The sequence below is a fragment of the Salvia splendens genome, chromosome 15, assembly GCF_004379255.2.
Source record: "Salvia splendens isolate huo1 chromosome 15, SspV2, whole genome shotgun sequence".
NCBI lineage: Eukaryota > Viridiplantae > Streptophyta > Magnoliopsida > Lamiales > Lamiaceae > Salvia > Salvia splendens.
The window spans coordinates 14,188,838-14,204,752 of NC_056046.1; the positions used below are offsets into that span (position 1 = coordinate 14,188,838).

Sequence of the window (15,915 nt, forward strand, 5' to 3'; positions counted from 1 at the left end):
GAGGACGAGCACGATGAAATTTTTTCGCTGAGCTGTAAATACGCAGTGATAGAAGCGAAATGAAGATTTCATTTATTAAGTCTTGTTCGGCATACAACTCCGCTGCCCTACGAGAAGGCGTTACGCTAAAGGCACGTCCCCTGACGTCAGCCTCCCCCGTACCTTTATCCAGAATGCCGAAGTGACTCGCTTCGCCGAAGTGATTCACTTCGCTTTTCGGGGGGGTAGTGATGGGGTACGTACTAAACAAGCCCAATAGCAGTGACGGCCCATCAGCCCAAAGCCCAAGGAAGAGTATCAGTTCGGCATTACCAAAGAGTTCGGCCCCAGCCTACAGCTCGGTAAAAGCCGACCAATCAAGCTCTACTCTCAGATCGGCAAAAGCTGCTCGGTAATAGTTCAGCAGTTCGGTCTCAGTATTCGACCGAACTGGGAGATAGTGGACTCATGCAGAACCTCCACGACCTCCACTACACGATCTATTTAGTGGTGTCAACTCATGCAGGATCTCATGCAGGATAGCGTACCAAACAAAGAGACCCATGCAGGATCTCATGACCTCCACGACATCCACGACCTAGTTAGTGGTGATGCAAGCCACGATCTTAGTTCAATGTATAAATAGAACTTAGATCAGATAGACTAAAAAAAGAAAAGCTCTCTAGACATCAAATATCATATAGCAAGTCTGTATTTGTAAGCTGTAAACCAGATCAAGCAATACAATCTTGCCCTCCTTTCTTCCCGTGGACGTAGATTTACCTCAGTAAATCGAACCACGTAATTCCTTGTGTCGTGATCTATATTTTTTTTACCCGCATTTATTACTATCAAAAATTCGTCCAACCATCAGTGGTCAAAGCACAACATGTCTTACTTATCCATTATCTGCAACTCTAGGAGTTTAGAGTTTCCTTGTGTCACCACATTTCCAGTATCCACCACAACACCCATTATATTTGTGACAATAAATAAATTAAATTTCTATATATTTTGAATAAAGCTTTAACAAAATTTACTAAAGGAAAAAGAAATTCTACCGAATAGTGGCTCCTTATCAATTCTTTTTATCTCTGCCACCTTGTTGAAAGTTTTGAACTGAAAGACATGTTCTGGGAATTTTAAGTCTTCCACTTCAAGAACTTCAGTTTTTGAGTTCACAAATAGGCGGTTTTTGTTTGTAGTGATTATGTTTGTTACACGGTTTTTATTCACAAAGAAATTGCGAATACATAACACTTTGTTTTCTTTGATTTGGTCTTTGAATTTATGCATTATATCACGTGGGAAGCTTGCATGAATCTGAGTCCCCTGCAACAAAATAAGTAAAACTTTAGACTATCTTATTACTGATAATAAAACTGTAAATTTAGATCCATACCTCCTTATCTTCAAGAACACAATCAAGGGAGCTTATATTTATCTTGTTGCTTGTTCCAGAAACTTCATATGCTCTAACACATCTAGCTTTGATTACCCACTTAGAAGTGTATGGTTGAAGATCTTTGAGCAAAGTAAGGAAAGGAGACATCGTTGGAATTTAGAATCTGAAATGGTGAGTGCATTTGGTCCTTGTCTTCTGTTCTATTTATAGAGGAGTGTGAGTGTTTTGGCTTATTATTTGAAATTTGAATTTGAATCTGATATTAAATATATCCTTTGGATATTGGATTAAAATTAGTTTTTCAATGGATTCATGTGTGATAAGCACTGTTTCTTGATGAGCTCATAGTTTAACTTCAGATTTAGTGATGTTCTTGGTTTTGCTGCAACTTGTGGCCTTATTATTTGTCATGTAAAACTTAGTATTAGACTATATACAATAAGTATGTACTCCATCCGTCCCAAGGAAGATGACCTCTTCCTTGGACGACACGAGATTTTATGCAACTTTATTTTGTGTGTTAAGTGGTGAGTGTAAAATAAGAGAGAGGGAATGAAGCAGAGATAAATGTGTTTTCATTTTTAGTAAAAGGGCAATCTTGGTTGGTACAAACCAAAAATGAAAGTGAGTCATCTTTAATGGTACAGTGGGAGTACTTATCAAATTGTTAAGGTGTGTACCTGTCAACTTATATTTCTTGAGATTTATTTTTAAATATAGACTAAAGTACAATTTTGGTCCCTTACATTTGTCATAAAATTCTTTTTGGTCCCTTACATTAAGTTTGTGACCTTTTGTCTCTAACATATTGTTTTGGTAATTTTTGGTCCCAAACATATTGTTTTGGTCCAAAATAACCCATTTCTGTTAAAATTAACAGTCAAAATGTTTGACCAAATCAATGACTTAATTATAATCTAGGACAAAAGTTCAATTTTGGTCCCCTACATTATCCATAAAATTTTGTTCGGGTCCCATACATTAAGTTTATGACCTTGTTTGAGACCAAAAGATACCAAAACAATATGTTAAGGACCAAAAGGTCACAAACTTAATGTATGGGATCAAAAAGAATTTTAGGGCAAATGTAAGTGACCAAAATTGGACTTTATTCTTAAATATATGATTGTATTAGTCAATTAAAATCAGGTCTGTATATTTCTAATTACTCCCTACTAATTGTGTGCTCCAGAAGTTAATATTGGAGTTTTTATTTGCCTTTGGCACTCTAATTGTATGAGAATGTTTGCTTCACGTTTGTTTTTCTGTAGGACTTCAGTGGATTGAATGGTTAAAGACCAAAGCAGAAGATATCCTATTTTAGATGATAGATGTATAAAGGAATGTGAAATGTACACTCCTTTTTCATGGTGGATATTTCTTCGCCTGTAATTGAATCAAGAATCTGTCAGCTTTACTTATGTCATTAATCTTGCACAAGTTTACTTTACACTATTTCAGATTGTTTGGTTTATTAGCTAAAAAGTAATTATTAAAAACTGTTTCGCACATTGACTTATTAATATATCTATTGGATCTTACATGTTCATTTACATCGGTCTTTAAAGCTGTTTTGGTGATCTGAAATTGCTTTTCATGTATTAAAACAATGAAAACATGTAATAAATGTTTATAAAATATGAGTAAAAATTACTCCTGTGATATTGATCAATCCAAATTTTATTAAAGTTAGAGGGAAAAATGGGCCAGCTAAAACTATGGCTTTATATGTGTATAGATAGATGGGAAGATTGAGAAGGGAGAAGAACCGATTGGGCCTATTCCATTAGTATGCTTGGTTGACAATTTGGGGCTGATTTTATTTCATTGTTGGGCCAAGTATTTGTTTTTGAGATTTGAGCTAGTAAGGAGAGGCTCTAATTACTTAGTAGTTGGGCCGACAAATTTAGGAGTTGGACTGCCTCATTTAATTAATAGACTGGGCCTAATTAATTTACTATGGACTGGAATTAATTGTAAAATTCGGTTTGGAGCTTGATTATTGATTTAATTCCAGGATAAGTTATTAAGTTTCCAAAGATAGAAAGTGATGAAGTTGGGGATGCGAGGAACCGACCGGCGTTACCCTGCAACGCCTTGGGCGGCCTAAAGAAAATTCGAAGAAAGAAATAGAAGGGATTTTCAAGATCCGTACTTTATTAAATAATTACCCAAGCAATTATTTTCGAGAAAATGGAATTTCTCCGGATTTAGTTAAGTGAATAATTAAATCCTACAACTTAGTAAAGCCCGGGAAAGGATTAGAGATTCTATGAGACGAGACTAAGATATAGGTGCTATCCAATAGGATGCATGCATTCTTTTCTCAAGAGAAATATTTCAAGTACTAATTAGGGTGCTATGCTATTTATATTCAAAGGGGATTTTGCTCGAGGGCAAATTGAGGCCAACACGAGAGAAATTTAATTGAGGAATAAGCGTATCAGGTGTGCTTTCTTTTAATATCCAGCACATTAGTGTGGATATAAACCAAATACTTGTGAAATTATGAAATATCATATTTTCTTAAAATGGAGCTGTGATTATTTTCAAGTTGTTGTCATGACATAAAATATTTGTTTTTTAGACCTATATGTTGGGTTGTATGCCTGTTGCTTATTGCTTATTGTATTTGGATAAGTCCTTGTAATTGAATACTTGGCTCTTATTTTATGATGTCACTTGACTTGGCATTTGAGCGTATTCTTAAGTTCTACCCCTTTTTTCTTTCCCACCTTCTTTAATCCCTCTTATTAGTCGTGGTTTACCCGCATTTGCTATCCTTAGCAAAATGCGGTTGTGACAACCCTTTTACCATTTATAGTTAAAATGAATCGAGAACTCCTATTCACGACGGACTAAAATAGAAAAACGAGATTCCTATTCATGGACGAAGGGAGTACTTATAAGTTAAATTTTAAAAATATTAGTAACTTATTAGAGCAAACTAAGGAAAATGTCGATGAAATTTTTAAAAAAGAATAAAAAATATTTAAGCTTCTGGAAGTCTTTCCCAACTTAATTACTACAAATCAACAATGAAGTTCAACAAATAACACCATTTAAGAAAGAATAAAGACCAAAATTGGTTGAGCATAAGCCCATTTTACGATTTTAATTCTAGACATTATCTTTTGAATTTTTGCATCCCAAACATTTCAACTCGAATCACAATCGGTCCAAAATTAATTATTCCGTCAAATTATAACAATCAATGATTTTAATCTCGATTTTGACCAAATTAAGTTGTTAAGAGCATCAGCAATGGAGGCGTCAAAACCGCGACGCCGATTTTTCGCCGACGCCGGTTCTGACGCCGAACCATTGCGACCGGCGTCGGCGAAATCGGCGTCAATTTCGGCGTACCCATGCCGATTCGTGTGGTGACGCCGGTTCTAACGCCGATCCTCACGGCGCGATTGTAGGCCCCGGATCGGCGTCAGACCGGCGTCATAATTTAAATTTTTTTTTTCCGAAAACACTATATATACGCGCTTTGGACGACATTTTCATTCGCACCACTTGTTTTAACGAGTACTCTCTCTATCTTTCTTTCTGTACAAGATCAATTTAAGAAATGAGTAATGCCGGTGGTAGTGGTGGTGGTAGTGATGGGGATGCTGATGAGTACGAGCGTATGTTGAACGAAGAGCTAGATGCCTATACGAGTCGTGAGGTTGATCGATGGATACAGAGTTATATGCAGCCGCCAGTACCTCGCCCACGACCAGTTGTCCGCCGTCGACAAGTGGTTGATCGTGATCATGTAGCTGCACATCAGCGCCTATTCACAGATTACTTCTCAGAGGAGCCGCGTTTTAACGCCAACCATTTCAGGCGTCGTTTTAGGATAAGGCGGGACTTGTTTATGCGTATTGTTAACGGTTTGGAGCAGCGATATCTGTATTTCCGCTTCAGGCACGATGCGGCTGGCAAACCCAGCCACACCCCTATTCAAAAGTGCACTGCGGCAGTCAGGCAGTTGGCCTACGGCACTTCGGCAGACATGTGGGACGAATACCTCCACATCGGTGAGACGACTGCCCTCGAATGTATGAAGTATTTCTGTCAGGGCGTGATTGAAGTATTCGGTGATCAGTATCTCCGAAAGCCTACCCCCGAAGATTGACAGGATCTGCTGCGGATGCACGGGGAGCAGCATGGGTTCCCGGGAATGTTAAGCAGCATAGATTGTATGCATTGGGAGTGTAAGAACTGTCCCGCTGTCTGGAAGGGGTTCTACACGACCGACTACAAGGGAAAGAATCCCACGATGATCCTCGAGGCCGTAGCTGATTACCGGCTGTGGATTTGACATGCGTATTTTGGGATAGCCGGTTCGAACAACGACCTAAACGTCCTCAACTCGTCGCCCCTTTTCAACGAGCAGTGCCAGGGCATCGGTCCGGCCATCAGTTTTGTCGCCGACGGCAACCAGCATGATATGGGCTACTACTTGGCGGATGGGATATACCCTAGGTGGCCCGTCTTTGTGAAGACGGTCCGGTGCGCATCAGATGCGAAGAAGGCCTACTTTGCGACGCGGCAGAAGTCGGCGTGAAAGGACGTGGAGCGCACATTTGGTGTGCTTCAGGTGCGATGGGCTGCAGTTAAGGGACCAACGCGTTTGTGGCATGTCGACTGCATTGGTGATATAATGTACGCCTGTATTATCATGCACAACATGATTATCGAAGATGAAGATGTACAACTGACTGATTGGGCCAATGACGATGATGAAGCCGGTCCAAGCCACGGCGTCGCCGCCGCCAACGTACGAGGTGGGGTACCTCACGATGAAGAAGCCCTCCTCCAAGCACATGCCGACATGCGTCAGACGGAGGCTCATATTCGACTCTAAAAGGATTTAATTGAAGAGTTGCGGGCGCGGAGGATTGGAAGGCATTAGTTTTTATTTAAATTTATGTATTTTTTTTAAATGTATTTTTTTTAATTATTGTACTTTTTGAAATTTTAATAGTATTATTCAATTTTCCTATATTTATCTCGTAAATTAAATTCCGTATGTTGCTACAATTGTAAATTAAATTTATATAATTGTTATTAGTGATGTGGATAGGCTATGTGAGAGCTATTTGATGTCCAGTTGCATGTCCAGATGATGTGGCAGGAGGATTTTAGTGCTGGATGATGTGGCAGTGGGAAGGCTATGTGAGGGCTATGGGAGGTCCTAGACCATTGTGGATGCTCTAAGTACTCCCTCTGTCCCTTAAAATTTGGCACAATTTGACCTGGCACGTGTTTTAAGAAATGTAATAGAAAGTAGGTTGAAAAGGTTAAGAAATGTAATAGAAAGTGGATTGAAAAAGTTAGTGATGTGTGAGTCATACTTTTATATATTAGTAATTTTAAAATAAAATGTGAGTGAAAATGAGTTAGTGGAATATGAGGTCTACTACCAAAAATGGTAAAAGTGAAGGTGACAAATTTTTAGGGACGGATGAAAAAAGAAATAAGTGATAAATTTTCAGGACTAAGGGCCTCAAGTATGATTTTTAACTATTTTGAAATTGAAATCATATATTCTAATTTATTTATTCTAAACAAATGAAGTGAATATAAGATTAGGGTTCCCAGCTTCCCCATCCCAGCCGTCAAAGCCGCAATTGAGAACGCCTCCACCCCCAAATTATTCTCTAATCCGCCTCAGTTATCGCAGAATCGAAACGTCTATTTGAATCCCCGTCTGCAGCTAAACGATGAGGTGAAGAATGTGGTGGAGATCATGTTGAGGGGGTAGAAAAGGAATCCGATTCTCGTCGGGGATTCGGAGCCGGAGGGGGCGGCCAGGGAGTTGCTGAGGAAGGTAGAGAGCAGAGAATTTGAGAGGGATGGGATTTTCAAGAATGTAAGTGTGATTTCAATGGTGAAGGGGGTTCCAGTGGAGGAGCTGGGATGGATTTTAGAGAGCAGGATTAGGAGTGGAGGGGTGATTCTTGATTTGGGTGATCTGAAATGGGCGGTGGAGCAGCCGGTGGCGGTGGCGGTGACGGAGATGGGGAAGCTGGTTGCAAGATTCAAGGGAGATTAATTTAAATTAAGAAAGTTGTGTTTAGTGAATAAAATAAATGGTAAAAGAGAATAAAGTAAGATAGGGGAGAGATGGTGGAGTCAAAGAAAGAATAAAGTAAATGTGATTAGAGGTTTTATTTTTAGTCAAAAAGAGAAATGACTCAAATAACTTGGATAATTCAAAATGAAACACGATTCAAATAACTTGGGATGGATGGAGTAGAATATAGTATGATTCCAATTTCAAAATTAATAAAAGTGAATTACATTTTTTGGCTCTATACTCCAATGAACATTTGCGGTCCCTATAATTGCAAAATATCATTTGCGGTCTCCATACTGTACCAATTATAGTAAAATGATATCATTCTTCCTGAAGCTCTCGGAAATCATTTTTAATATCTGTAACTTGTAAGTTTATACTCTCACATATTCAGCCCTTCTCATTCATTCAACAATGACCATTTACTTTTCTGCAGCAGAATTTTTGTAAGGGATAAACATAATTTGTAAATATTTAGTAAATTTTTGAAAAAGAAAAACTAGAAAAAAAATTGGGTAGGGGCTTAAGCCACACCCTTTTTACTAGTTCCGCCTCCGTGCACACTATAACCAATGCAAACAAAAATTATTCGAATAAAACACAAATCATAATTAAAGTACCCAAACTAAGATAAATATCAAAATAAATACCTACTTTTGGAGAGTGAGTGTACAAAAATGCCCTTTAGGTTTTGGTGGGCGTTTTTGTTAGAAAATGTGGTCATAAAGTGAAAAAGCACCTGAAACGAGCAAGTAGTATAGTCTGGGGACCGCAAATGTTCGTCGCTGAAAGTATAGAGCCTAAAAATATAACTCACTCAATAATTAAAAATCATATTTAATAGCTTAATTTGGTCAAAATCGAGATTAAAAACGTTGACGGTTATAATTTGACGGAATAGTTAATTTTGGATCGATTATGATCCGAGTTGAAATGTTTGGGATGCAAAAATTCAAAGATAATGTCTAAGATCAAAATCTTAAAATAGATATATGTTCAGGACCAATTTTTGGCCTTTACTATTTAAGAAAATTAGAGCTAGAAGACAAACATGTGCTTGAAAACGAGAGAAAAAAATACTCGAGAGCGCGATCCTTTGTTAAGGTATATAACTGAGATGGGAGGAATATATTTGGAGCTTAGATTTTAATTTCGTATTCTTCTGTTATCCTATTCTATTAGTATATCGAAGTGAGTACTTGGAATTTTGATAATTAACGAATTTGAATTTGAATTTTGATAATTAACTCGTCAATCGAATTTAAATTAGGAGCACTATGGAGTATTCATTTTACTTAATTCTTTGTTAACAGCTTATCTTCATATGGGCTTATCACTTGACTTACACAATTCGAGAGGCAAGTATTCCAACGCAAAAACCAACATTGAACTTTTTCATTAATCATGTTATTACATGACAGCCTCTATAATCTTCAAAAAAATACATTGATCACTAAATGCAACAAATACATTGAAACGAATCAAAGAATATAAACCAAACAAAACTACAAACCTATGTAGCATTAAATTATATCTCATGACTACCTCAAGCAAATGATATCTGCAACGAATGAAAGAATGATCAATACCATTTTTCTACCTACAAAGAATCGATTATATCTGTTTCTGTTTAAAAGAATAACTGAAGACGACCACCACCATCAACGAGGCAACGACGACGACGAGCCTCCACCACCATTAACCGGAGCCCACGCTGACACTGCGTAAAGAGGCTGATCCGACCAGCTCAGGGTCAGTGACGAGGACGAGGACGACCCTTGCTGCACTTCCACCCTATAATTGTGGTTAGAAGAGTACATCTTCAACATCATCTGCCCTTGAAGCAGCTCTCTTTCACTAACTCCAACGCAACGAAACCCTCCTTGCTCCATCAGCTGCTGCCACTTGCCAAACTTCTCGTGCCTCTCAAACCGTTGTCGCCCCTCACAACCTATGATGTTCCTTATTTCCCGCCCGAACATCTCTTCAATCTTCATCCTTGACGGACTCTCCAAGGTGAGGTTCGAATCAATGGAGTCATATACGGCCGAGTAGTACTTGAGTGAATTGAAAAGCCTCGCATCAAAAGTGGCCTCATTGTGTGCTGCTTCCTGCTCGGCCATTACAACCACTTGAGCATTGCTGCTTCTGATCAACCCCAAAAACTCCCTCAACGCGCTGCCTTCGTATAGCATCTTATGCAGCTGAAACACGCTGTTCACCACCACTGTCTCCTTCTCCTTCACATGAAGCATCCACAGCCTCACATCTTCTAGCCTATCAACCACTGGATGGAACTGAAAGGGGAGATTAAACGCCTCAGCAAACCCGGCTAGCCTATCCCCTGTCTCCATCAGCTCCTGCTTTGACTCACTAATGCCTGTGATCCTCACGTGGCTCGGAGGGCTTGCTCTAGAGGCCAAGCTCTGGAATAAACTAGGCCACTGTAGGCCTTGCTTGATGTCAAAATCAATGATGTGAACCCTGTCCTTCCCTTCCAACGCCCTCAGCAGGATCTCGTTGCAAGTAAAATGCACGAACTTGGTGATCGGGCTCACTTGATTTAAGACCCTCAACGCATCATCATCTACGTGCTCAAGCTCACGAGGAGGCGTGATGTGGAACACTTGAGGCCATAGCCTTGCAACGCGCAGGGCAAAGGCCTCGGTGAAGTAGGCGATGAGGCGATGTAGAGGGGAACCTCGTGGGGAGGCAAGCTTGCCGAGCCTAGCAAGGCAATGGCTGACTGCAGCAATGTTCTTGGAGCCTATTTGCTCAACACAAGCCACAACTAAGTCGATCAACTCGACACACTCATGCTCCCTTTGGCTACTCCCATTGTGCCCCGCCACGACCTCGCTCGGATTGCGAGAAGACGAGCCATTGCCAACGGCCTCACGCTCGACCGTGGGGTTACTACTGCCCAACCCAAGAGCCAGGCTGTGACTACCCGAGGAAGTGCTCGAAGAACCCGAGGCTGAGACCTCCCTGTGAGGATGCACATCCTTAGACATCCCTGAATCAGTAACCTCAGTCACAACAGAATCAAACCAAGGGACGTTCGACAAAGGCGGGAGAGGAGGCAGGTCGAAGAACCCCCTCTCGTCTCTCTCCTCACCTGAGCATGAGAGAGAGAAAGGCACCTGAGGTGTAGCTGCATGTAACCAGAAATCATCACTGCTCAAAAACTAACCTGATTCTTCCTCAGATTTACCATTGCCACTTTTCCTCTTTTTCACTCTGCTCATGTAATTACTCCCTTCATCTGTAGCTGCATATCTCTTCTTACTCCTCCCCCAAAACTCACCCCTTCTTTCTGCTGCAACAGGAGGGAGCTTGATGTTCTGCCTCAGAGAACTCTTGGACTCAATACCCTTATCAACTGAAATCCCAACCTGCCTAACTAGCTGCCGTCGCGACGCCTCTTTCCGACCGAAGCTACATGGCAAATCCAACCTCTGTGTGCTCATGGCAGGTATATGGCAAGCTTGAAACTGTGCAGATGCTCCACTCCTCAATCTATGCCTTGGTGACAGCAATGTAGAAGAACAACCAGCCAACATTCTTCACACCCTAAAACCCCCAAATAGTGTTGTTCCTTCACTTTTTTTTCCTTCTTCCTTGTCTAAAACTCCAAATGCACTCACCCTTTTCTATCAGAAATTTCCACTCCAGGTTCTCTATGATTGTATACTTCCCAAACTATGTGACAATTTACACTTACAATCATATATGCCAAGAAAATTGTATTATATGAGGAGAAATCAAGAAAAACGGAACAATGTGTGCTATAGTGAGTGTGTGTGAGTTTCAAGGAAATGAAAAAACCAAGAAAGAATGAAAAAAAAGGGAATCCGATGTCCAAACAAATCGAACAAACCTCTCAAACCTCTCCTCTCTCTCAGTGTGTGTGTGTGTGTTTATATATGTTTTTCTGTGTCTTATATGAATGCTCAGAGATGCTTATATGATATGTGCAGTAAAGAATCGAAAGAATTTATGATAAACAAATTGAAAACAGCAACGCCACCAAATAAAAAAATCAAAGAATTTAACAAATTAGTAAATCAACATTCAAACCTATCTAGAAAGAGAAAAATGATAATCGGATTCCTCGACATTCAAAGCTGAAAAATCATTCGCAAGAATCGCGATTTTCCATCAAACCAGGCAAGAAAGCAGTAACGAAGCATTCGCATCACCAATCAATTTTGCAGCTGAAAAACACAGAAAATGAATGATGATCAATACTTTTGTTAGGGAATGAAAAGTGAAAGTACGAACAATTCAAGAATAAAAATATTTTATTTTTAACAAAATAAAGAGACTTTATACTACTAATATAAGAGAAACTTTCTTTCTAAAAAAATTAATAGCGCTCATTAGGAATCTAAAATTAAGATCAATTCTTAATTATGATTAGATTAGTGATATAATAATAAGTATTTATATTTTAAATTTAAATAATTATTAAATTAAATTAATGGATATTAATGTCAATTCTCTCTTGCTAAAATTATCCCAAAACTTTAAATTTATGTAACTCTCTCGATTTAAATTATTTTTTCACAAAAAATATATCAAATTAAAAGTAAATTTATAAGGAGTATAACGAGATATCAATTGCATATGCTCCAACGACGTTCGAATGATGAAATCTGAGAAAAAATTTTTCAATTTTCGTATATGTGATAAACAGATTTTTTCAACAGATACATCAAAAAATTTCAATATAATGCATGTAAAATCTCAATAAAACCTTGTAAAATCTCAATAAAACTGTGTTGATATTTTCGTATACTTGTGTTGAAATATATATGTTATTGTGTTGATATTTTTAATACACTATGTTGATATAAATAAAAAACATGAAAATTATGATATGATATCAGAATGACAATCTTACCCTTTGTTGATATTTTGTCTGCTATTTATTGAAATTCGTAAGGTTTAATCTCATCCACTCATTATAAAATCTAAGAGTGTAGATTTGATATTAATTTTGGATTATGATGCTATAAGCAATAGAATAGGTGTAATACCCGAAAATTTGTGGAATTTTATTCTTTTAATTAAGGATGAAATTTTTATGTTTTTGTGTTTAAAATATGGTGTGGAAAATATTATTTGTGTTTATTTGATTGTTGTGGATGTGGTATTTTCTACCTAGGCAAATTAAAATGGAATTAAGTAATTAAGCTATGAATAAAAACTCCTAATTAACAAATTAAATCCCTCCCTCCCCAATTCTCTCTTCTTTTTCGAGAAAAAAACCTCCCCCATCACCCCATGATTCTCTCAACCGCCCCCACTCCCTCATAACCAATTTCCCTCCCCCTCTTTTCCATTCGTTCTCTCTTCTCGGTCTCTCTCTCTCTCTCGCTCTCTAGCTCTCATCTCTCTCGAAGTGTGCTCTCACGGTAAGCTCTCGCCCCTCTCTCTCTCGGTTTACCTTTCCCCATTCATCCCCTTCTCATCATCATCTTGGCTTCTTCAAGGTGTTACGCTCGTACGTTGTAAATCGGTGTAGGGAAAGCTTCGAATTTACGTTTGAACTATCCAAGAAAGGTAACCAAACCCTAACCCTTGTTTAATTCGAAAACTCATGCATATAGGACGTTTTGGATGGTTTAGATGCTGAATAGGGTTTGTGGCTTTGTGATATGGTTGAGCATGTTTTTGGTAGTAACTGGCAGTGGGTTCCGACCCCTTTTTATCTAAGCAAACGATCTCCGTTGGGTACGAATTTTGAACTGTATAAAGGTTAATGTGGCTTCTGTGTGGTGTGTAATTTTCAGCCTCTTTGGATGTCGTATGAATTTATTATGATTTTTGCAAGTAAACTGCGCAGTTTCGCGAGTTGTATGTTTTTGGGAGATGTTTTCATGTGCAATTGGCGTGATTCTGAGTGCTATGTTTTTGTGATGAATGTGGGTGTGTTTGACCAAGAGATGGCTCGGGAAAATCAGTGTTTGGTTCGAGGGTTTTGCGTGGGTTGGCCGAGAGTTTTAGGGGCCGGCCTAGGGCAGTGTTGTGGGAGGGTTTTGAAGGGATGATCCCAGGTGTCTGGGTGTGTTTTGGGACGGAGAATGTGTGGTGTGAATGTTGTATAGGGTTTGAGAATCGGAAGTTGGAGGAAAGTGAGTGTGCACGGGACGAGCCAGGCGGCCGAGGTGCCGAGCCAGCGGCCGAGGTGCCGAGCAGGCGGCCGAGGTGCCGAGCAAGCGGCCGAGATGCCGAGCCAGCGGCCGAGGGGCCGAGCAGGCGGCCGAGGTGCCGAGCCAGCGGCCGAGACACCGAGCCATGTCGAGACGCCGATCCTTTTTCCGAGTTTTTCCGAACCTTTTCCGAGCCAAGTGAGCCGTTTGCACAGTAAGGGTATGCCAGGACTTGGAGTGCTGTGTTCGTGTGTCGTGTGCGCGTTTTGGGTACGTCGTTTGCGTGCGGGGTGTGTTTCGAACGTGTGACTTTGTGTGTTTGTTTTGTAACATGTTGTTAAGTGTATGTACGTGTAACGTGCTAGATGTTGAAGTCGTCCACGTAGGAATCATGCATTGTCGTTTAAAGTCTCGTCTCTTCTGACTCTAATCATGATACAATTTATCTTTCAAAAGGGTGATCGTTTACGAGGAAAGTGTGGTTGAAGAAGGGAATTATTTTAAAAGCTAAGCAATCGAGGTGGGCTTTTCTACCCTACTTTTACGTGGGTTGTTTTTAATACGGACTCTGTTCCGGAATTGTTTATGGAGGTGAACTGTTTGTCTTGCCAAATGTTTTGATTTGAAACCTATCTGAAGTGGTTTACCACATATGTTTAATCGAATTCGGGTCTGTTGGGCTGCGAACCCTCAGGCTAGTGTACACGAGACTGGGTGCCATCTGAGAGCAAGTTGGCCGGTCTAGATGACCTGGGGTGTGGCCACGCCCCTTGTCACCGTTTGGATCAGATAGTGTATGATTGAGGGAATAAGTGTGGCAATATCGGAAAATGACTGCGCAGTCGAATTTATGAAATATATTTTGGTGTACTTGGGTTATTTTCATTACACTCAAAACCCCAATGTTACACTGTTATGGCATGACAAACTATGATTTTGGCGTGTGTCCACTGAGTGCAATAAGTACTCAGCCCTGCATGTTGTTTTCTTAATGTGCAGGTTGAGCGGCGATGGGGAGGACGGATGTTGAGCAGTTAAAGTCAAAATGCGTTTCACTTTGTTTTGGATAATGTCGTGTCGTCATACCCGGCATTATCTGTCTCTTGATCTTTTTTCCGCTGCTTGTAATCCGAAACAATGTTTTCATTTAAACTCTGGTTACTTAAACTTTTGAAATGTCGCTACAGTACCTTGTTTTAAAATGAATTTCCTTTTATTAAATGTCTTTGGGTCAAATATTCTTGTTTTTCCCCTTTCTTCCCCGCTTCTTTACTCCTCCCCTAGTCGCGGTCCACCGTACTTCCTATCCTTAGGAAATGCGGGCGTGACAATAGGACCCCTTCTTCCCTTCTTTAAAAATACTTCTATTCCATTTCTTTTCAAGTCTCTTAAAAGTAGAATTTTTTTAATTTTAGAAAGCATATTCTCGGTAACGAGGTAAGACTCATTCTTTATTAACAATATTTTATTATTTTTCATCTTTTTTTATTTTATCAATAATGTATTAAGTTTATGTTATTTTAAAATATTTTAATTTAAAGACGGAAGTATATGCTACTATATATTTTATGAACAAAGTAAAAAGAAAAATATAATACTCTTCATCAAATTTTTAATCATTTTACTCTTTATTTACACTAAAACAAAAAAATCGGATAAGGACACTTTTAATGCTATTAAGGACGGTAATTTGTGTGTCTAATTATACCACCAACGCTTCATAAAGTGTCCTTATTATTAGTGTTCCAATTAAAATTAGAGGACACAAATGAAGGTCCTATAAAAGTAAAAGATTGTGATAATTAGTCTTTAATTTAAAACGTTTTCTTTTGTGATTAAATTATATAGTAGTTATTTTTAAAAATTTACAAACACTAGTAATTATGTCTCGATTTTTGTGTCCCTAAAAGATACTCCCTCCGTTCCCCAAAGTTTGTCCCAGTTTGAACCGACACGGGTTTTAAGAAATTGTTTGTACTTTGTATTAAATGGAAGTGTGTAGTGGAATAAGGATCCTACATTGAGAATATTGAGGAGTGTATTTACTGTTCATTTTTTGGAAAGATTCTAATTGGGACAAACTTTGTGCAATGAACGAAAATGGTAAAATGGACAGACGAACTGAGTGAGTAAATTTTTTATTAGTGTTACCATTAATTGTCTCACCATACTAATTGGTTTTTATTCAGTTTTGATTCTTTATCCTCCTAACACATGGCCAGACGTCTCGTTTTAAGGATTTTATATAATGAGTTACGTGTTTAATTTGTCTAATAGTATTAGCATAATTTGTATAA

At 39.0% G+C, this 15,915-nt stretch overlaps 1 long non-coding RNA gene and 1 pseudogene across 1 annotated transcript; one reads left to right on the plus strand and one right to left on the minus strand.

The window, feature by feature from the left end:
• Window positions 1-8,885: 8,885 nt before the first annotated feature.
• LOC121766389 lies at window positions 8,886-11,730 on the minus strand (annotated as a pseudogene).
• Window positions 11,731-12,847: 1,117 nt separating this feature from the next.
• On the plus strand, window positions 12,848-14,726 carry LOC121768190. Its single transcript, XR_006043303.1, has 3 exons — window positions 12,848-13,028; window positions 14,075-14,138; window positions 14,618-14,726. It is a non-coding gene; the product is annotated as an uncharacterized LOC121768190 (long non-coding RNA).
• The last annotated feature ends 1,189 nt before the right edge of the window (window positions 14,727-15,915 follow it).